Raw genomic sequence first — 22538 nt, 5'->3', positions numbered from 1 at the left:
ACCAATTCACTAACCCTCAGCGCCCCAAAAAAGGCCACCAAAGAGGCTGCGTGAAACAAAACTGCCTCGAAATGAGACGCACAAACTGCGCTCCAAACCCCCTTCAAACCCGGAAGAATTACAGGAGACATATCAGGCTTAGGCCCGACCTCCCTGGACCACCCTTCCAGCATCTTTCGAATACGAAAAACTGCTGTTTCCTCCCTATACCCTAAGACTTTGCTAGCGAAGGCCAGCATCCCCTATTTGATTGCATGGCCAGTCCCTTACCTCTTAAGGAAACACAATAATGGAGCAGCTGCTCCACTGGGAGGGGCCAAACAATGTGATGCTCTACCTCAGCCCTAAAGTCTTCAAACTGCCGAACAGCACGTTCGTAAGACTTCCTGGTGCTAGGCGCAATGGCTAGGCCTATCGCTCTGCAGGCCTCAGCTCTCCAATCAGCCATAGCTCCTGGGGCATAGGCACCGCATCCAGATCGGCGTCCGGGGCCAGCTGACGAAACCTCTCCATCTGTTTGTGAGAGAGAGCGTCAGCCACCCCATTATTCACCCCAGGCACGTGCTTGGCCAAAAACAAAATGTTAAGCCGCAGGCAACGCAGAGTGAAGGCCCTCACCAACCTCATAACCTGTTGTGATTTGGATGAAAGGGAATTGATAACATGAACAACAGCCATGTTGTCGCACCAAAAATGAACAGTGCGATTGACCATATCGCTCCCCCACAGCCAAACCGCAACCAAAATAGGAAAAAAATTCAAAAATGTGAGATCCCGGCTAAAACCGGCCTGGACCCATGACTCCGGCCACACCTCCATGCACCAATGTCCACAGAAGTAGACCCCAAGACCTAATGACCCGGCAGCATCGGACATGACCTGAAGCTCTGCCTCAAGTCTCATGTCTTCTCTCCTAAATGAAATCCCATTAAAGGATTCTAAGAACTCCTGCCACATCCACAGGTCCTCCCTCATGCTGCTGGTAACCCTGGTCCTGTGCTGAGGCAAGCGAAGGCCCACCATAGCGTCACAGAACCTACGAAGAAAAGGCCTACCCGGGGCAACCACTTTGCAGGCAAAGTTAAGATGCCCAACCAACTGCTGCAGCTCTAGCAGCGTAACCTTCTTTTTGCGAAGGAAAGAATCCTTTCCTTCAAGTCCTGCAGCTTCTGGCAAGGAATCCTAGATGACTGCTCTAAAGTATCTAGCTTGATCCCCAAAAACACAAGGCAATGGGCCGGGCCCTCGTTTTTTCCTCAGCCAATGGCACACCCAACTCAGCGGCCAACTCAATAAAGCCAGCTAACAACTGAGTGCAGCATCCAGAACCAGCCGGGCCCACAAAGAGGTAGTCGTCCAAATAATGAATGACCTCCTGTAAACCCACTTTCTCGCGCACAGCCCATTCCATAAAGGTGCTGAAACACTCGAAAGCGGCACACGATATAGAGCAACCCATAGGCAATGTTTTTACCCAGGATCCTTTTCCTGAACCAAAGATGCATTGCTAAACTACAGCAGACTTGACACCCCCCTGATCTTTTCTGACCCTTGCACGGCCGGACTCTCGGGCAGTTGTTGAATGAGTGTGGGCCAGCACACAGGGGGCATTCGTGCTTGAACTAGCAAGCTTTACGACTGCACACCCCCTGCGACCCAAACTCCCAGCAAAGCAAGCGGGGTTGAACCGCCTGCCCCGCAGAGCTGTGGGAGGATGAAGATGTACTGGAAGGAGAAGAGGAATCCTTAGATACAAGGTGACCACTATCCGATCGGTCCCCCAGATTGGGCCGCGCAGGTGACATCACCTGCAGCCACAATTGCTGATGAATTCGATCCCAAGGGAGTGAAGGGTACAAAGCGGCCCTCATCCTGGTCGTATTGAATCTAGGCCGGGCCACTGAACATTGGGTACCCCTTATATATGGTGTCCATATATTGAATCAACGCAGTGGCCCGCCAGGGCTGCGCACGAGCTATCACTCCCGCAAAAATAAAAAACCCCGAAAGCCAATTGGCCGAGGTCTGATCAACCTTCCTCTTCCTAAGCTTCTCCTTCTCTTTATAATCTAGTTCCTCCTTATCCTTCTTCTCCAATTCTCTAAATAAAAGGAAGAATATGTCCACATATTCCTCCTTTAAGATTTTTTCCCTCGTGGCAGGCAGCAGGTGATCGCCCAAAGGTAAGGCAACCTCACCAAAAGGCATAGCGCCAAAGGGGACCGCCCCGTAAGGAGATGGGAAACCCCAGCCACCAGGCCAAGCTGCTGCTGACCCCTGCTGCCCTACCCCAGGCCAATGTCCAAATGGACTGAATTGACCCTGCAGCCACATCCAATTGCTCTGCTGCTCTAAGCCTAAAGTTGAAGGAGTCCCTGACGGAGCACCAGCCCCACTAGGGCCAGCAGACCCCCAGGCCCCCCAAGGCCACACAGGCCCAGTGTGAGGCAATGAGCCATCCCCAGACTTACCGGGAGGTAAAGCAGGCACCAATGCTGACCCGGCACCAACCGCACCGGACGACAGGCCAGCACCCACATCTGAGCCAACAAGCCCCACAGCTCCTCCAGCAGCAACTGCTGATCTGCCCTCTAAAAGAGACAAGCGGGTCAGTATATCTGCCTGCAAAGCCCGCTTAGGAACCCGCCCCTTCTTGGGCATCTGAGAAGGTGGGGACCCCGATGCCTGCTCCAAAGCCTGCAGTCGCTGAAAAATGACTGCGTTGACTTCATCGTCCCCCTCCTCATCAAAAGACGAGGGGGGCAGCGGACGCTTTGGAGGCGGCTTAGGAGACTTAGGGGCAGGCTGTTTCCCCTTTGATTTTCCACTACCTTTATGGCCCGACATGCTGGTTAAAGAGCACAGCACAAGTCAAAATCAAAGGGAGAATGGATTGCAGTAATGCAGCTAGCCACTCTAAGCCAAAAGGCGAGTAACCAAAACTCCAAATTATTTAATTAGCTTTACAGGAAAAAAAGGGGGGGGAAGAGCCAAAGCCTGCCTCTAAAATGGCCGCCGCCCCACTGCACTTTAAAATGGCCGCCGCCTCACACTTCATAAAATGGCCACCCAAGAGCAAGGTGTGATGAAGAAGGAGCGAGCCTAAAATGGCTGCCAAGCACCAGAGGGAAGTAAAAGCACAACCACCCCAGTGCCTATATCAAATGGCCGTCTATAAAAGTGGCCGACCCACCCTGATAGTCACCTCAGCCCGGCTCAAATGGCCACCTAAAAACCACTGAACGTATCCAGGTCACCACCCAGAACAATGATCTGGACCCCCCAAAGAAGCGCTGGCAGCCAGGGCCCCTATATAAGAAGCCTCCCCCCACCCAAATGGCGCCCCTGTAAAAATGAGAAGAACACAAGCCACCTTATGCTGAATCAGACCTCTGTTCTCTCAAGCTCAGTATTTTCTGCTGATACTAGCAGCAACTCCCCTGGATCCCAGGCATAGATCTTTCAGACCTTTTTCCCCTGGAGATACCAGGGATCGAACGTAAGTCTTTCTGCATGCAAGGCAGAAGTGATGTCACTGAGTCACAGCTCCCCCAACTAAAAATATGAGACTAAAATTATTGTGGGAAATGCACGAGGGCACACAACAACAGCCCTAATTTAACACTGTGCAGCAAACAGTGACCAAACCACGTCCCACGACGCTCCCTGCTTCCCGCCGCTGTGATCCACCGCCGCACCGGCCTCTCAAACGAAGAGCGTGCAAGCACGCTCCCTGCAGTCCAAACGTGCCAAGAGGACTGCAGAGATGGGGAGCGGAGGCTTCGATACAAGCGCTGAAGCCCCGCCCCCTCCAGATGCGCCAGAAAGTGCGCCGAAGAGTTTGCTCTCCCTCCGGGGGGGGGGCAAAATCTCCCCTGCAGCCATGCCGCGATGCGGCAGGCTGCAGGAGGCTCCGTTAGACACTTTATTTTTCTATAGATTTTTTTTATCACTGCTATTAGTTCTTCAATCATAAACGGGGCTTCCAAAATACCTTTATCATGTTCACTTATTTGAGGTAACTTAACCTTCTCCAAAAACTATTTATGCACTGCTGTAGCAGTCTTCATGGTACATATAGATCTTCATAAAACATAGTTAATTCCTTAATTATCTGACCATCTGTTTTTGAACTGCTGCCAATAAAGATAGTCCCCTGTGCAAGCAGTGAGTCGTTACTGACCCATGGGTTGGCGTCACATTGTTACATTTTCATGGCACTTTTTACAGGATGGTTTGCCATTGCCTTCCCCAGTCAGCTACACTTTATCCAAGCAAGCTGGGTGCTCATTTTACCGACCTTGGAAGAATGGAAGACTGAATTTGAACTCAGGTTGTGAGCAGAGCTTAGACTGCAGTACTGCAGCTTACCACTCTGCGCCATGGGGCTCTGTGCATGAAATACTGCAGCTTAATATATTTATGTATTTTTATGAATTTGAACTGTGTCAAAATCCTATAACTTAGATCTTGGCTCTTTAACCACTTCAGATTCTCAGACTTGTGCTTTGCTTCTAGTACTTTAATTATTTTGATACATTTGCTAAACTCTGTTTCTCTTAGCTTTCTAATATGTATTGAAATATGATGGCTAAACTCCTAAAATAGGATTTACCTGCCTCCTAAACATTAATATGCAAAACCTCTTGGCCTATATTAAGCTTTAAGTAGATATGCACTTCAGCTTGTAGCATTTTCCTTCCTTCCTGGTTAGACAACAGATAACACCTTGAGCTTTTATATTTATCTCTTTAAGGCAAAATTGAGGGAGATTGTAGCATGATGATCTGCATTCTGCAAAGACATTGGCATCATTTTTTACCTGTATGATTTTACCAACGAGAGGAGAATAAACTAAAAAGAAAGCTGTGCATGAATATGTGTTAAGTTGTCTCATAAGGTATGGAGATTTTGCTAGATGTCAATGAAGTTAAACTTATCAATAGCCTTCTTAAACCTATGACAGGGTACGTGCACTGTTGCTATTTTGAGACCTATCTAGTGCGCAGATCATGACACAGTTAAAATTTTCTCTTATTATGACGACATCAGAGATGAATTGTATAAGTTGTTCTTGTAATTCCTTAAAAAATATATTTTGAGGATCATTGGGAGCATAGACATTACAAATAGTTATAAGAGGAAAAATAAATATTGTTTGGAATACCTGTGGTTTGAATAGACAACCCCTCCGAGAAGATTTGCTGAGCTGGTGACTATAATACAGGAAATGTCGTCATTGAAATAACGTGAGACTTCATGTCAAGAAAGGACGGAAGGTAAAGGAAGGCGCCATTAGAAGAAGGGAAGAATGACAAGTCCTTCAGCCATCTCTAGGACTCAAAATCATAGAGAAGTATCAGCTGCCATTATAAGAAGGTCAAAACTTTAAAAGTTAATAAAAAGAAATCTGGACATTGAAAAATAGTAGAGCCAGCAGATATCATCATTAAAAGGTAAAACCTATTGGACTATATACTTAGAATCAACTTTGGTGTAGTTTTGGAGAAAAAAGGAAAAAAAATTAAACGGACAGAAAAACTGTGGCGGCCATTTTGTGCAATTGTTTTTTTTTTTAATTAATATCTTGACTTAGGAACATCAGAGAACGGCGATTTTGGGTTTATGCAACAGGGCATGATCTAATCTACAGGACTGTGTACTTAAAATTTGAATTTGAGAAGTCAACTTCTGAACCTATTTAAAGCAACAAACAGTGATGTCGGAGCAAAGATTAGCAGCAAAGCAGATGCGAACGAGGGCTGGGTCACTTGAAGAAGAGAAAATGGCTAAATTTAAAACTGATAAAGCAGGATGGCAAGAAGCAATGGATGCTATGGAAGCAAGATTGGCAAAGATAATTAGAGAAACAAAAACAGAACTAAAAATAGAACTAAAAAAAGTTATTGAGACCAGTGCAGAAGAGGTTAAAAAAGATATTGAAGATCTCAGAAAAGACTCACAAGCAGCTCTACAGAAAGTGCAGAAGGTAGAAGAAAAGGTGAAAGACCTAGATACAAAAATGGATCATGCAGATTCCACTATGCAAAAAAATGCAGGAGAAAGCATTATTAGCTGATTGTAAATTAATGGAGAACCAAATACGGTTAAGAGGGGTGCCTGAGTCTACTACTACTGATCTAAGGCCATATATAATTGAAATTATTGCTAATTTTTTAGGAGAAGACCCAGAAGGAACTGATCATTATTATGATTATATCTACAGGGTAAATTCAGAATATGCAACAACAAAAAAAGTTACCAAGAGATGTGGTGTTAAGATTGGTGACAAGAGACATGGTAGGAAGGATTCTTAGTAAACAATTCAAGAGCCCACTGGAGCTGGATGGCACTAAAGTAAGAATTATGAAAGAACTGCCAAGGAAAGTCATCAGTGACAGGAGACTTTACAGAAGATTGACAGAAAAGCTGAGAGAAAAAGAAATATAGATGGGAACTTCCAGAGGGTCTGAGTTTTGAATTTAAAGGACGAAGATTTACCATCTCAACCACTCAACAAATGACAAAATTTCTGAGTGAACATAAAGACTTTGGGGAATCAGATTAAGAATAAAACCTATTATGGATTATAGATTAATATCTTCAAATATAAATGAATTTAACTCACCACAAAAGAGAAGGGCAATCTTTCATTGGATTGGGAAACAAAAATGTAATATAATTTGTCTACAAGAAGTACACATCAAACAAATGGAATACAATTTTTTATGTAATAAACAACTAAGTGTGGAATTTTTTTCATTGGCCAAGGAGAAAAAAGGGGGGTAGTTTTTTATATTAAACAAGAAATAGACCCGAAATTAATCTTTAAAGATGATGATGACAGATATATTGCGGTAGAAGTGACACTGAATTATAAAAGAACTTGGGAGTATATGCTCCAAATGGAGCAAAAGACTCTTTTTTAAAAGAAATAATGCAACAATTAGACCAAGTGGTGTACGATCAAATTATGATAATGGGAGATTTTAATGGGACAGTGAAAAATACTTTGGACAGAACGGAAAAAAAAAATAATGAAGGGAAACTACCAAAATCATTTTTTGAATTGGTAAAACAAGAGAGCTTAGACATATGAAGGGAATTAAATCTCTGAGAGCGTGACTATACTTATTTCTCAGCAAGGCATAATTCCTGTCGAGAATCAATATGATTTGGGCTACAAAAGATCTTAGACTTTTAACGAAAAAAGTAGAGATACTTCCTAAAACAAGAGCAGACCACAATCCAATATTGTGGTTTGCAAAATTGGGAAAAAAGACTCTAAGGTGGCAGATAAATGAGGATTTGCTACAGAAACAGGAAATAGTGGTGTCTCTGGAAAAGGAAACTAAAGACTTCTTCCAAATAAATGAAAAAGAAGATACCCAGTTCCGAATTGTGTGGGATGCATATAAAGCAGTGATGAGGGGCATTTTGATTACATTGAACAATAAGGATAAAAGAGCCAAAAATAAACAAATGATGAACAGGACATCAAGAATTACGGAATAAGACAAGAACAAACAGAACTGGAGAGAATGTTGTTTGGAGAAAATAAAAAGCTGGTCTTAAGGACATATAAATTATTATTGAAATGGTCTACGGAAGACGAAGTAGTCAAATCACAAATGATAAAATGGGTGATAAATATAAATAAGGAAATACAAATGGAGTCATGGGAACATTTATTGAAGAACTCTATGAAAATTTCTACATGTTATAACATCAAAAAATTGTTAAAAAATGTTATATAGGTGGTATATGACACCTAAGAAATTGGCAAAAATGAACAATCAGTTGTCGGATAGATGTTGGAAATGTAAATGTCATGAAGGATCTTTCTACCATATGTGGTGAACTTGTGAAAAGGCGAAACAATTTTGGCAAATGATTAAGCAGGAGATTTCGAAAGTATTGGGATATAATATTAAGAAGGCACTAGATATTTTCCTGTTGGGATTACAAATGGAAAAATTCCAAAAGAAAAATAGAATAATTTGGTATATGCTTTCAGCTGCACGGACTTTATATGCACAAATGTGGAAAAAAGATAAAATACCAGAAGTATGGGAATGGACTTATGTATTGGAGTGAAATGGACAAACGTACAAGAATCTTAAAAAAAAAAAAAGATTTAGAGAACTTTAAAAATGACTGGAGAAAATTTCAAAAATATATTGAAAAACAATGGAATGTCTGGTGATCTTTGACAATGGTTAACTTTTAAAGAAACAATATATGGATTACAGTTATTGGACTATTGGATTAATGGATAATAACCGTTTTCGTTTTTTTATTTTTTTGTTTTTTACTTCCTAACAATTAAGAAGAAATAATATGATGATGGATTATTATTATAACTTTTGGGTTTTCTGGGTTTTTTGGAAAAAGATTCTTTAATAGAGTTTATTACCTTATAACAAATAAGAATAAATAACAATATGGGGATGCTTATTAAGAGGTATACACTGCTGGGTGTCACAAAAGGGGAGGGGTGGGGTGGTGAAAAAGTTTTATATGTGTACTAACATTTAATGATAAATGTTGATATGTGGATACAGTATATTACAATAAAATTATTTTTACACAAAGAAGAATGCTCTCAAGTAATGGGAGCTCAACATGGCAGTGGAGTAACAACTTGCGGAAGAGGCTCCTGCTTATTTTAACTGCATCTAGTCTGCTCAACAGCCAGAACAGAAACTTGGAAAAGTCTAATGTCTGAGTAACTTAATTGTCCATAGGATTTGATTTTCAAGCTTAATCAGCACAAACTCTTTATATGCTGTGTGGCAGCATCTGGGCAGGAAAAAAATCTTGTGGAAAAATTCTGTTCATGAAGCACTAGATGACACCTCAAACTATCATAAGCAGGAGAAGATAATAATGGGACTTGGAAGCCTTAGTGAAATAGTCCACAGAGCTAATTATAGAGAGGAAAAAAAGAATGAGGAACTCGGAGACTTGCTCCATATTAAAACCAGCCAAGCAGTTGCACGTAGATAACAACTTGCAAATGAAAGAATCAGAAAGTGACTTTTCTAATTTTTTCTCTCCTAACAGATACAAGGCTTTAGACCCAGACAGTGAGCCAGCTTCTCAGTTATCCAAAAGTAGTCACCTCTGTGAAGCTGACGAACCTATAAGGGAGACAAGATTGATTGCTCCAGGTTGTGAATTAGCAAACTCACAACCACCTTGTTCATCTCCCTTAGAGATGGAATACAATTCATTCTGAGAGTAGGTAGCATGAGCATGACCCGCAAAGAGATTTTCTGTTCAAGTTTATAGGAGATCATTGCCATTGTATGGAAAAAACTCTTGTGACTGTTCTCAATAATTGGACATATGGACATATGAAGCTGCCTTATATTGAATCAGACCCTTGGTCCATCAAAGTCAGTATTGTCTACTCAGACTGGCAGCAGCTCTCCAGGGTCTCAAGCTGAGGTTTTTCACACCTATTTTCCTGGACCCTTTTTTGGAGATGCCAGGGATTGAACCTGGTACCTTCTGCTTCCCAAGCAGATGCTCTACCACTGTGCCACCGTCCCTCCCCAAATTAAATAGCACAGCTGATAAATTTGATTGCCTTAGACTGTTAGAGCGTACTTACGATGGGCTGCCCAGCTCCCATTGTAGGAAAAATTAATCCCCAGATATTTGGTGGTTTTGACCTGTTCAATAGGGTTACCCTGGACTGACCATAGTTGTTGCTTCCAGGATTTAGAGAAAACTAAAATCTTTGTTTTCCCATAATTCAGGGTTAACTCGTTATTATTGAGATAGGTCATAACTTGGTATAATAGACGCCTCAATCCAATTTGGGAACATGACAGTAAAACGGCATCATCCGCATATAAAAGGATGGGAACGTGACGGTGAGCAATTTTAGGGGCATGCCCATCGATTGCATATAAAACAGGGGCTAGATCGTTTTTAAAAAGATTAAAAAGTGCTGGGGCAAGGATACAGCCCTGTTTCACACCCTTACAAATTGGAATTTCTGAAGTTAGATTTCCCTGAAGATTGTACTTAACTTGACAGCTAGTACATGTATACAGTTTTTTAATCAAGGTAACCAATCTGGGATCCATGTTCATCCTGGCCAATTTAACCCAAAGCAACTCTCTAGGAACTGAGTCAAATGCCGCCTTGAGGTCTAAAAAGGCAGCGAAGAGTTTGTTGCCAGATTTCCCACTGTATTTAGAAACTAGGTGCGATAAAACGACACAGTGGTCAAGGGTGGATTTACCATGGCGAAACCCTATTTGTTCTGGGCCTAATATATTGTTTGTTGTCAGCCAGCTTTCTAGTTTCACTAGGAGGTGTTTGGCATAAAGCTTGCCGACACATGATAGGAGGCTAATCGGCCAATAGTTCTCAGGTAATGAAGGATTGCCCTTTTTGTGGATGGGGACAATGATTGCATTGGTCCATGTCCTGGGCATTATTCCAGTGCTGTTTATCATAGTAAACAGGGCAGCCAGGGGCAGAGCCCACCATTCTGGATGGAACTTCAATAGCTCTGGAATGACTGCGTCAGGGCCGGGGGCCTTTTTGGGCTTAAGTTGCGAAATCAAGGTAATGATGTCCTCCAGGGACACAGGTGGCCACTCAGGATGTTCACTGATGTCAGTTTCAAGGGAAATGGGGAAATTTGCCCCATCGTTTCCAAAAAGATTTTAAAAATATGAGTGCCAGGCTTGGGAAGAAATTGTTATTGTAGAGTGAGGTTTCCCCTGCAGGACCACGGAAATTAAAGCCCAAAATTTCCCACTATCATTGGACCTAGAAGCTTCAATCAAGCGCTCCCATTGGGCCCTTGCAAGCTGAAGATTCTTGGCCTTGACCATATCTAACAGCTTGTGTTTAACAATAAAATAATCTTTTGGTAACACAGACTTTTTTTGGCTCCTATAGTGATGATAGATAGAGCAAAGTGTGGACTTCAAGCGAAGACATTCTCGTTGTTGTGCCAGGGATTATATTTAGATTTGCCTTTAAAAACCACAGGAGAGGAGGGGTTAAGCAGAGAAATAACATTAGAGACAAGGTTGTCATAGGAGGAGATAACTTCCGTGGGGTTCATAGAAGACATAAGAGAGAGATGTAAGTTCTCGAGTGCTTGGTCGTTGATTAATAGCTGAGTTCTCACAGCAAGGTTGCGTGATCAAGTAAGTCTGGGGAGAGACCCAGCGGATGTGTCTACCCTTACACAAGCTGGGTTATCATCAGGAGGTGTTGGATTGTCAAATATAAAAACCATGGGAAAATGGTCACTCTCAGAGCGGTTGTCAATATAAAAATGCACTAAATAATCTTTAAAAGATGGAGGGATTAAAATATAATCTAAGACACTGCAGCCTCTAATTGATGCAAAAGTGACTTCCCCCGGGAAATCCCTGACAGAGGAGCCATTTAGCACTAGTTTATCAAATTGGATACAATACTTAACAAGTAGGATGCTCGCTTGATTGCTAATGTTTTAAGCATGTTTTATTTGAAGGGTTTTTTTTAAAAAAAACTTTGTGTTTGTCCGTATCCTTTATAAAGTTTATAACTCTGCTACCTGGCATTACATTTTATGACACACATGCCCAGCCTGACAAGGTCTCATTTGTGTCAGATCTGGTCTTCATAACAAATGAGATTGATACCCCTGCCTTAACATGGTAATATCAGAGACTTTGCCTAAAACAAATCTTAAACCTCCTGACCTAAGACCTCAGGATATACTGTTACCCTCTGCAAGGGTAAGGAACAGTGAAAAAGGCATAAAGCCAGGTTGCAGATTGCAAAACCATCAAATTGCATTATTTATCAAATGCAGTTTTGTGAACTGGGGGCGTTGGGCAAATAAAAGAACAATCCTTTACTCCCTGAGCCAACTCCTGCATGTAGAAATCCATCATACTGACCCTGAGAGAAAGAATTTCAAATACACTTTCTGGGAGGAGAGTTCTGCTAATTTTTAGGCAGCCTATAATTCCCTCAATACTTCTGAAAATGAGAAGATTTCTGTCTTCCTTTGGAATGTTGTCAACTGGAGTTTTCATTGATAAAACTGTTTGGGCATTAATCCAGGGACTACAAATGGAAAACGTTCCACTTTGGGACATGAAACTGAGTGCCCTTTTGATACTATTGGCAATTATTCAAGTTAACTCCAAAATATGGAAAGGAGATTGCCTAAATTACAAATTAATTCAAGCATGATTAAGGTGCCTGGAAAAATAGAAAAGATGTATCCTGTAAATTCTCTTATATCTCCTTTGGAAGAACAAACATATTTTCTACACTGGAGAAATTGAAGAACTCCTTCCTACTCGTTTTCTCAAATTATTTATCCCTTGGAGACAACCACCTAACAATTTATTTATCCCTGGGGAAAAAACCACATGACTTGAGCCTATGATGATTTGACTTCCTTCATTCCTGACACTGATAGGTTGCAGTGCTCCCACAACTCTGGTAAGTAATCTACTTCTACTCAATCAAAGGTGTTAATTCCAGTTTTGCCAACCACCTATAAAGATGATGTATCAGGGGGGGAATCCATGGTTAGCTAAAAGCCAACAAGTTCTCACAGGAGTCTCTTATGAAAAGCAAGGACCAAAGCATCTCTATCAATGATGCTAACAACAAAGGTACTGACCTCTGTACATCAATAGAAAAAGAAAAACTACTAGGGTTTGACACCCTTAAAAGGGACTTGAGAGAAATTTTTAGAGATTTCTTGTAGGCTGTTTAATTATACTTCAGTTCCAAAAGCACACTGTTTTGCCAGGTTGAGTAAAACAGCAGATGGGTATTATACCAATAAAGAAGTAATAGCCATTAGAAAAATTTAGAAGCTTTAATATATCAGTATTAGTGTATATCTTGCTTTTATAGCTTCTCTCTGTGTGGTCTGTGAAGGAAGAGTGTTTCATTTTACTGAGATTTTCAGATGCTCAAAGTATTAACATTGTTGATTTTACAATTGATGTAGTAATCCATAGACAGAAAACTGGTTTCATGTTGGCAAATCCCAGCTCCCTCATTGGTGGGGGCTGGGTGGGATTGCACTTCATCAACCTTTGACCCATCAAACTATCAATCTAGAAAACTTGCGTGCCATTGGTTGAGTCAGCTCCTCTCTCCCACCTGAGTGATTGTTGCTACCCAGCAAAGCTGGTTTTGTCAATGGAAGGCAAACAACCGTAGTTCCAGCAGTTACTGGCTCTCCCTACTCTCCTATTGGCTGAGTCATCTGTCATACTGATTCACAGAGGAGAGAGAGGAAACCTTCCATTGATCGGCTGAGGGAGGGAGGAGGGAGACAACCAGAGAAAGGCTTCCTTTGATTGGCTGAGGACTCCTCTGGAAAGGGGGAGGGAATGGCATTCTTACCAACAAACCAGATACAAAGGGGATGTGGTCACACATCACATTAAAAGATAGATAGATAGATAGATAGATAGATAGATAGATAGATAGATAGATAGATAGATAGATAGATAGATAGATACATTTTATTTGTATCCCGCCCTCCCCGACCAAGCGGCTCAGGGCGGCTGAGCCGGTGCACAGTGCTCAAATTTGAACTACTGAATATTGATTCAACACGGGACCAGATGAGCATCCAAGAATGCGACTCATCCCGATATCCTGTCGTTGAATGATCAGATGTATTGAATGCTATCACGCTCTTTTTTTGGAGCATGCACACAACCGATCAAGCAGATCCAAAGTCATCTTACTCTCTTTCAGTTGCTGAGCAATCATACAATGATTCCTGCCGTGGGGTTTTCATCAAACATGCACCCAACCGTTGGTGGGGAATCAAACGTTGCTTGGGGGGGGGGGGGGAAATTCCGGAAATTAATGTTGCCGATTCAAACTAGGGGACTGCCAGGAACTACTGGCAGCGACAATGATATCTAGAAATCTTCCACTTTGAAAAAAAGAATTTTTTTTTTTCTGTTCTTCTGAATACTGGGATAATGCTCCCGTGGATTCTGTGTTGATCGGAGAAGCAGAAGCCTCACCTCAGATTCCTGATGATCTGGTCTGCGCATGTCTGCTGGGGCTTTTTAAAAGAAAAATACACATTGGAGGGGCAGATTGCAGGCGCCAAACATCCCAAGGGGCAGTATCCCGCATGAGCTGTCCAAAAAGGAATAACCTGAATATGTGCCACTTCTGAGGGAGAGGGCTGGACTTTCTCTGGGGTCAAATAACACAGACATCAAACCGGGTCAAGTTGGGATGCTGACAAGTTGTGTTCGAGGGACATACGTGGTTGTCTGGACATGCTCATAAAATCCAAACGGGAACCATGGGTAAGACAGAACTAAAGCCGTGTGTGATTGCACCCAGGAAGAGAGATTGAACTCTTGTGTTGAAAACAATGTTTTCAGAGAGAGTCTGTTGGTCTGAAAGATATCACTACAGGCCTCTGAGGCAGAACTCATTGGGGCCAGTCCTGACTATGGCTGCCAGTTCCAGGTTCTGCAGTGGAGTCTGAGGAGGGCATAGGAGCCAGGGTTTCAAAGCAGGGTCTGCCAGATCCAGGTTCTGGCTGAGGGAGCTGACTGGGTGATTTTGGACTAGTCACAAACTTCCAGCCTAACCATTTCACAGGATTGTGAGAGGAGAATGATGTAACCTGCCTTGATGCCCCCCCCCCCCACTGTGGAGAAAGACTGTCCTTTGCCATTTTAGAGGCTTCAGGGAGGGGGGAGGTGATGGAAAACTGAAGTCAGAAGGGCAGATAAAGGGAAGGAGATAGGATTGCCAACTCTAGGTTAGGAAACTCCTGGAGATTTAAGGGATGGGGCCTGGAGAGCATGAGGTTTGAGGAAGGGTGAGACCTCAGACAGGTGCAATGCCATTTCCCCCTGGGGAATCACTGTTGCCAGTCTCCAGGTGATGACTGGAGATCACTCAGAATTACAGCTGCTCTCCAGATGGCAGAGATCAGCACCCCTTGAGATGGGGGGGGGGAGTAAATGCCTTCACTTTGGGTGGATGGGAAAACAGCAAAGGAGGGGCACTCGCCCAGAGCCTCTTTAATCACAATGGGCCTTATTCCTAGTAGACTATAATTTTATAAGCATAATTGGTTTTTAGTATTTAGGCAGTACAGTATAGTGGTAGCTGTGCATGGAGGAATTAGGCTATTGTTGATTATGTAGCAAATAAAGAAAAAAAGAAGAATGCCAGCAAGTAGAAAGCTACAATAGTCTGTTTACTCATCAGATCTATGAAAATACTTTTAATAGTGCAGTTTCATTGATCTTAAAGAAGGGTGTAACTATGGTTAGGATTGCATTGGTATGGAAGAAAGATTGGGTCTTGAGAGTTTTAAAATGGTAGTAGAGCTTGGAGCAGCAACTCCAGTGTGAGAGAAGATGAAAAGAAAAAAATGAGTTCTTAAGAATTAAAGCCTGTGTGTTTGTTCTATTAACTGGCCAGTTGCATTGATACTATAATATAGAATGCTTGTATTTCAGGATAGATGTTTTTTAAAAACTTTTTATTAGTATTTGACTTATTGATTGCTAAAATTATAATACAGCTGGTACAAAAGGTTTTTAAAGAAACCAGCGAAAATATATTGTAAGACATGCTCAGTGGTAATGATGAAAACCTTAATTTGAAAGGTAACCAGCTAAGTTTAGAGATGCGGAGAAATAAAAGAAGTAGAGATAGTTTAACATGTTCCAAAGTTTAAGAGTACAAGGTTTTAAAATACAAAAATATCCTTTATTCAGACTGGTGTTCTGTAGCGCTGTAGAGTTTCTTTATCATGTTGAGTTCTTAATAACTTCAGGCTCACTTGAGCACTCCAATAATTACTTTCATGGTACAACACACAGACCTCATTAAGCAACTGTGACAGGCTAGGGAATGGAAGTAGCTCAGTGCCATGGCTAGGAAATTTATGAAGAATATTGAAGAAAGAAGAATAATTTTTTTTCTCAAGTCTGTGTTTGAAGCATCAGGAAACAAGAATATATAAAGGGGAAAGGGACCACTAAAAGCTGCCAGAAAAAAATGTATTTGTTTGTGTGTTTTAAATGGGGTTATCTGCTGTCTTCAATGTGTCTGTTAAGGATTCAGCTGCATGCCCATTTTTTAGAGCCATAATGTATTCTCCATAGCTGCAGATTCTGCTGCTGAAAGCAAAGGGCACTGACATCAGTAAAATGATACATATTGTATAAAAAGAGACTGCTGGTGTTTCAGTATGTCATGAGAACTCTTTATAATTTAAATTGAAGATTTTGAAACTTTTTAAAATGCTGGAGCAAGATATAAATATAACAGTCAACTGGAGCAAGATATAAATTTAACAGTCAACGTCTATGGGCAGGCAACATTTTGCACAGTGAAATATAGCTTCAACTTTTTTTACTAATACGGCAAAATCTTTTTGGATGGATTGAAATGGTTAAGAGAAAGCAAAATTAAAAAGACACTTGTAAGGTGTTCTGAAAATATGCCTGAACTCAGTTCAAATCATGTTAAATTATATTATTATATATAATACATAATTACTTCTCTTTCTGGTGGGTTTATCAGTGCCAGTAGAAATCTAGTTCCAAGTGTTATTCATGAAAAGTTGTGCGGCTAACCTCGTTTTGTCAAAAATTTCCATAGGTCTGTGCTTTAGAAAGCCATCTCACATGGCACAGTTGTTGTGGCACAAGCATGGCTAAGACTTACCTCCACTGCAGATTGCCGGACGGAAGGCAGGGGAAGGCTGGAAGGATGTGGCCATGTCCAGACAGTCCTCATGGTAGAACAGGGCATGGGCTGCATTGGGGGAGGCTCACCAATCAAAGTGCAGGATGTGGTCCAGTGTGGGCCTGGAGCCCGAGGAGAGGTTCCTTGGGCTTCTCTGCATCAGACTCTGGCCTCTTTTGTCTTTGACAGCGACTTTAGAAATCCATCTCGTATGATACAATTGTTGTGACACAATCAGCCCAAAAGTAGGTCTCTTGGGTTACCTGAAAAGAACCGGTCTCGATGTCAGGAAAATAGCTATGAGACAGAGAAGACCAAGAGGCTATAGAGATCACACACCTTTGTATACTGAAGTCAAGCTCAGTAAGAAGACTCCAGATTTAATAGGATTTTAAATAATTTTACTAAAAAATGTTGGTTTGCAATCCCACTTTAAACTATCACAGTATACATACAATCAAGGACTAAAAATAAAGAGTGAAAAATAGAGATGGTTAGGAGCAGTTTTGGGGTGAGAATATATTTCCAGATGTGCAAACATTCATGCAGAAGGGAGCGTGAATGGTCAGCATGTCACACTAAGGAGAAGACCCAGACTTTGGGAGAGGTGTTCTATGTACCCGCCCTCAGATTGCATACTAACACCTGGTTTGCTCTAAGTTTTTATAGAATTTCGAAGGGTGGTCTCCCCTCTTGGAATTTATTATTATTATTATTATTATTATTATTATTATTATTATTATTATTATTATTATTATTATTATTATTATTATTATTATTATTATTATTATTATTATTATTATTATTATTATTATTGAATCCCAGCCGGGGGCTCTAGGCAATGTACAACAAAAGGGTTTAATGATCGTAGGTGGGCTTTCTAGAGTGAATTGAAAAGATTCGCAGGTTTAAACAAAAAGTGGGAATGGGTTTCTGATGGGTGTCATGAAGGATTGTTAAGAGTTTAATGTTTAGATTAATTTTTACCTTGGTACTCTGAGGGAGGAGACAGGATTGATGGGTTTGTGTACAGTGGATTTGTACATTAACATAGGTATCACACAAATGGAATTGGGTGGGGTTCTAGGGACAGGAGAAGATTAGCCAGATACTGCCATCCAGCTTTGAGAATGCAGATTGTCAAGCATGGTGAAATTCCATTGATAATTGATTGTTTTAGGGTCCTGCCTAACCTGGTCTGTGAAGTATCATGGAGGATCCAACTTTGCTAGCTTGTTATTCTTTCCCTTCCCCCCATCTTGCTTTATGGCTTATAATTAGAAGTAGTGAGAACTGAAACCAAGTAATCAGCACCTTCCCATACATTCCTGTAAGAGCCATCTGCGGAAAGCCATCTGGGGAGAGCAAGGACGCAGTCCTGATAACACTATGGAAATGTAGACATTTATGATAGTTTATGTGTGAATGCTACCCCACAACCCCATCCCTTGGAATCCTTTTGAAGTAGGCCTTAAAAGTATTGTATCAATGTATTGGCAGCATTACTCTCAAGAACCTGTTACACCAAAGTATCGGTCTATCAATAAACGTATCAACTTTGTATCAACTTCGACTCATCATTGAACCCACATGCTTGACACAGATATGTTACCTGATGGAACTCCTTGGCACTTCCATTGCATTGCTGGGATGGGGAGAAGCAACTGGAAATTGTCTTCAAGGATGCCTTTTGCAACCTTAGACAGAAATATTTTGTGTGGCCTGGCTCTCTGGCACAGATGGAGAGTGTTCTCATTTTGCCTGTATTTTTGGAATCTGTGGTTCAAATCCCATGGTTCAGATCCCTGCCTTTGGGGTGATCCCACGAGCTAGCCAGCGCCTCTTGATTGTGGCACTGCAGCTGCCATGTAGCCAGGGTCATTTGCAAGACCATGGCACACCCAAGCTAGTAATCACCAAATGTCATTCTGTTAACAGCCCACTGCTGGAACACAGCTTTGAGTTAGGGGTGAAGAGGTGAGGTGATGAGCCACAGCTAGTATATGGGAGTGGCAGCAGCTTCCCACAGGAATTGCTCAAATCCCATAGGAGTTCCAGAGGGGTGGAGCCATTGAATAGCCCCAAAATGAAGCAGGGAAAGGGAAGAAACACTGGCTTTTAACAACCTGCTGACAGTCCCACTAAACTAGTCTGTATCTGCTTGAAGACAGTCTATGAGACAGAGCTTTCCCTAACTTGCATGTTAGATTTCTAAACCCTATCTGAAACTCCATTTGAAGGCAGTTAAACCACTCCTTTACTCTTTCACTTCCCCTCATCTCCCTCTGAGAATTCTGAAAGCTGTGATTGGCTGCTGGTGCCTTCTCCAGGACACAAACAGGGTTAAAAGACCAGATTTATTTAAAAGGGAGATACTTAGTCCTATCCGTCGCAGAAGGTCAACTTTGTTTTATATATTGTATGGGTCTGGATTCGAAGTAGCTTAAGCTTGCTTCTGGTAGTTCAACTAGGTAGTGCTCTCCTTGGAGGCAGCCAGGTACAAAATGCACCATACAAAACCATAGTATTAACTTAAGTTAAAAAAATGCACAGATTCCTTCCTCTATACTTGTTTCCAGAAATATAGAAATTTGAGCTGCACATATTGTTTTTTGTTTTTATTCTGCTTTGTTCTAGAAGTATTTTTACTTTGATTTCCCCCATACATATATCAGATACAATGTCTGTGATCTGGTTTTGTAATGAGATGTGGTTGCTGCCAAACCTAAGTTTAGAGGCACCACACTGTACTCAGGGCCTTAGATTTATTGCTTAATCATACAAGATTTATATGCAAATACAATTCAGTTCAAATTAACTTTATGGCTTTAAATAACTTACAGGTGCTTTCTCACTGACCAGCAAATCAGCTGAGATCCTTTTCTTGAGCCCTACTTTCTGTGCTTCCCCTCCCTCCCTGTGCCTCCCATCTTCAATTTGCTAATGTGGCCCTAAATATAGCTGCCTTCAGCTGTCTTACAAAAATCATAAGTGAGAGGTCCCTGGGGAGATAGTTCCATAATCATGGGGCTGTCATTGAAAAGGCGCTCTGTCTTGTACCCACCAGACAAGCTCCTTTGATTGATCATAGAATTGTAGAGTTGGAAGGGACCTCTAGGGTCATCTAGTCCAACCCCTGCACAATGCAGGAAACTCACAGACATTTCCCCCTAAATTCACAGAATCTTCATTGCTGTCAGATGGCCATCTAGCCTCTGTTTAAAAACCTCCAAGGAAGGACAGTTGGGAACACTTTTCCAACAGAAATAATTATGGCAGTTGATATGCCAGTTACAGATGTTTTGCTAAACAACTGCAGTATTTCCTGACATTATGCATGAGTGAGAAGTAGTGATATACAAGTGGTAAACACATAAAGATTCATGGGGAAAGAAAAAAACACCCAATTTTCCACTCTTGCTTTTTTTGATTCCCCAACTTGCTATCACTCACATTTCTTTCCTCCTCCCTGCCTTCCCATTGAGGAGCCCCATGGCGCAGAGTGGTAAAGCTGTAGTACTACAGTCCGAAGTCACTGCTCACGACCTGAGTTTGATCCTGGCGGAAGCTGGGTTCAGGTAGCTGGCTCAAGGTTGACTCAGCTGTCCATCCTTCCAAGGTCGGTAAAATGAGTACTCAACTTGCTGGGGGGAAAGTGTAGATGACTGGGGAAGGCACTGGCAAACCACCCCATGAAAAAGTCTGCCATGAATATGTCATGATACAATGTCATCCCAGAGTCAGAAACAACTGGTACTTGCAAAGGCGACTACCTTTACCTTTTTTTTTTAACCTTCCCAACACATGCTTTCACTCCTATCCTCAGCCAGTCCCTTTTTACTGTTTGCATGTATTTTTCTTTTTAAACTTGCAACATTTGTATAAGCACAGATTTTCAAATTACTTTGGGGGGCATTAACCCCAGATTTTTTCCCCCCTGCATTCCTAGGGGTTACTTCCATGTTTGCACAAATAAACAACTCTGCATATATTATTCATTAGATTTATTTTTGACCTATACAAGGGGTCAATGTGAGGATGAGAAATATAATAAGGAATACTAATTACATTTGCACAACAGTTTTTCTCTGAGGCAACGTATTTCAACAGCAATCATTTCCGTAAAAAAACAACAAAAATGATAGTGTATTGCGCAGAGCTAGTGTTTTTTATAAGAACATAAGAGGAGTCATGTTGGATCAGGCCAATGGCCCATCCAGTCCAACACTCTGTGTCACACAGTGGCCAAAAAACCCCAAGTGCCATCAGGAGGTCCACCAGTGGGGCCAGGACACTAGAAGCCCTCCCACTGTGCCCCCCCAAGCACCCAAAATACAGGTCATCACTGTCCCAGACAGAAAGTTCCAATGATAAGCTGTGGCCATTATAATTATTATTAAGTTAATTATCATTAATTTAATTATTACCATCATTCTCATTATTAATTTAATCAGATAAAATTATTGCTATAATGAAAATATTGTTATAACAAGCAGCCCTTTTTACCTGCCAACACTCCAAGCAGTGACTGAAATAGAGCTCATGCCTCAGTGAAACCAGCCTCTACCTGAAAAAACTCATACACATACTTATGTAACAAATTTAACAATAAAATTTAACAATGTGACTCATCTTATTGTAAGTACTTGAAAATAGAACACACAACAACAGCCTATGGCCAGGGAATTCAATTTTGTAAAATATTTTAAAAGTTCAAAACAAGTCGCTTAATCTTTTAGACCTTTAGAGGGGAAAACCCAGTCCATAGAACAAAAGGCAATGTATCCAAATATTCAATTTTCAATCTTTCATGAATCCAGCTTTCATATCAGCAATGAGTTAGTACTCCTTTTCCTCATTTCACAAGAATGCTTTTTGCAAGCTTTTCTCTTCAAAATAGAATCCCTTGGCAAGAATGCTCACTCACATTTCATACTTTTCAGACTGGGGGAAAGATTGAAAATTAAAGATCTTTGGATGGTGGTCTCCCATCCAAAGATGAGCTATGGGTCACCCTGTTTAGAAATCAGGCTTACCTGAGCATATTAGCTGAAGTATAATGAAGACAATCCTACAAATTGTAGGTGTGGGGCCATCTTTTCCCTTTCTGAAGCCTATCAAGTCACTGTTATTTAGACTTCTGCTTACTAGCAGATGAATCTCACATACTGATTTGATTATAACAGAATCTGGTATATACTTGGCTAACATAACGATTTTAGGTTTACTTAACTGAACGATAGGTTTTATTATAAATTCCTGTTTTAATATTCTATTCACTTCAGATGTGAATGTTTTTACTGTAATTTTTGAATTCTGTGAATATTGTAAGTAATGTTGTATAGCCATATATGTTTTGATAATTGATATGTCCTGGTTGAGCTTAAGACTTTTGATCGTGGAAGCTAATAAAGGAAAATGGTAAATGGTTTATAATCCAGTTTCAATTGCCATTGTTAAGAGTGGTCTCCAATGAATTTATAGTCTGTGGATTTTACTTCAGTTGTAAAGGACATTATCAATGCTTGCCCTACAATTAACTTCTCCTAGAATTTGATCTATAAGAAATAACTTTCTGTTGACAGAGTAGAATTTGTTGGTTAGGGTTAATCAAATACACTATTTTAATTGACGACAGGTTTTATTCCCACACAATTTTGTTCAATCCATTTTTCATTTTCAGTACCAACTATTCCTTATAATTATTAAGACCACTGTGTACTTCTGTAAATTTTGTATGAATGTGCAACAGGGTGTATTTTGATATTTATAGTAATGCACTCTCTCCCTCTCTCTCT

The 22538-nt window shown here is 41.2% G+C and overlaps 1 protein-coding gene across 2 annotated transcripts in view; it reads left to right on the top strand.

Annotated features, from left to right (window-relative positions):
• The window catches only part of ALCAM (activated leukocyte cell adhesion molecule), a 230877-nt gene that overhangs the window by 166722 nt on the left and 41617 nt on the right, over window positions 1-22538 (top strand). The window lies entirely within an intron of this gene.

The sequence above is a fragment of the Heteronotia binoei genome, chromosome 3, assembly GCF_032191835.1.
Source record: "Heteronotia binoei isolate CCM8104 ecotype False Entrance Well chromosome 3, APGP_CSIRO_Hbin_v1, whole genome shotgun sequence".
In the NCBI taxonomy this organism is placed as follows: domain Eukaryota; kingdom Metazoa; phylum Chordata; class Lepidosauria; order Squamata; family Gekkonidae; genus Heteronotia; species Heteronotia binoei.
Note: the sequence above shows the minus strand (reverse complement) of the source record. Positions and strands in the feature narration are given on the sequence as shown.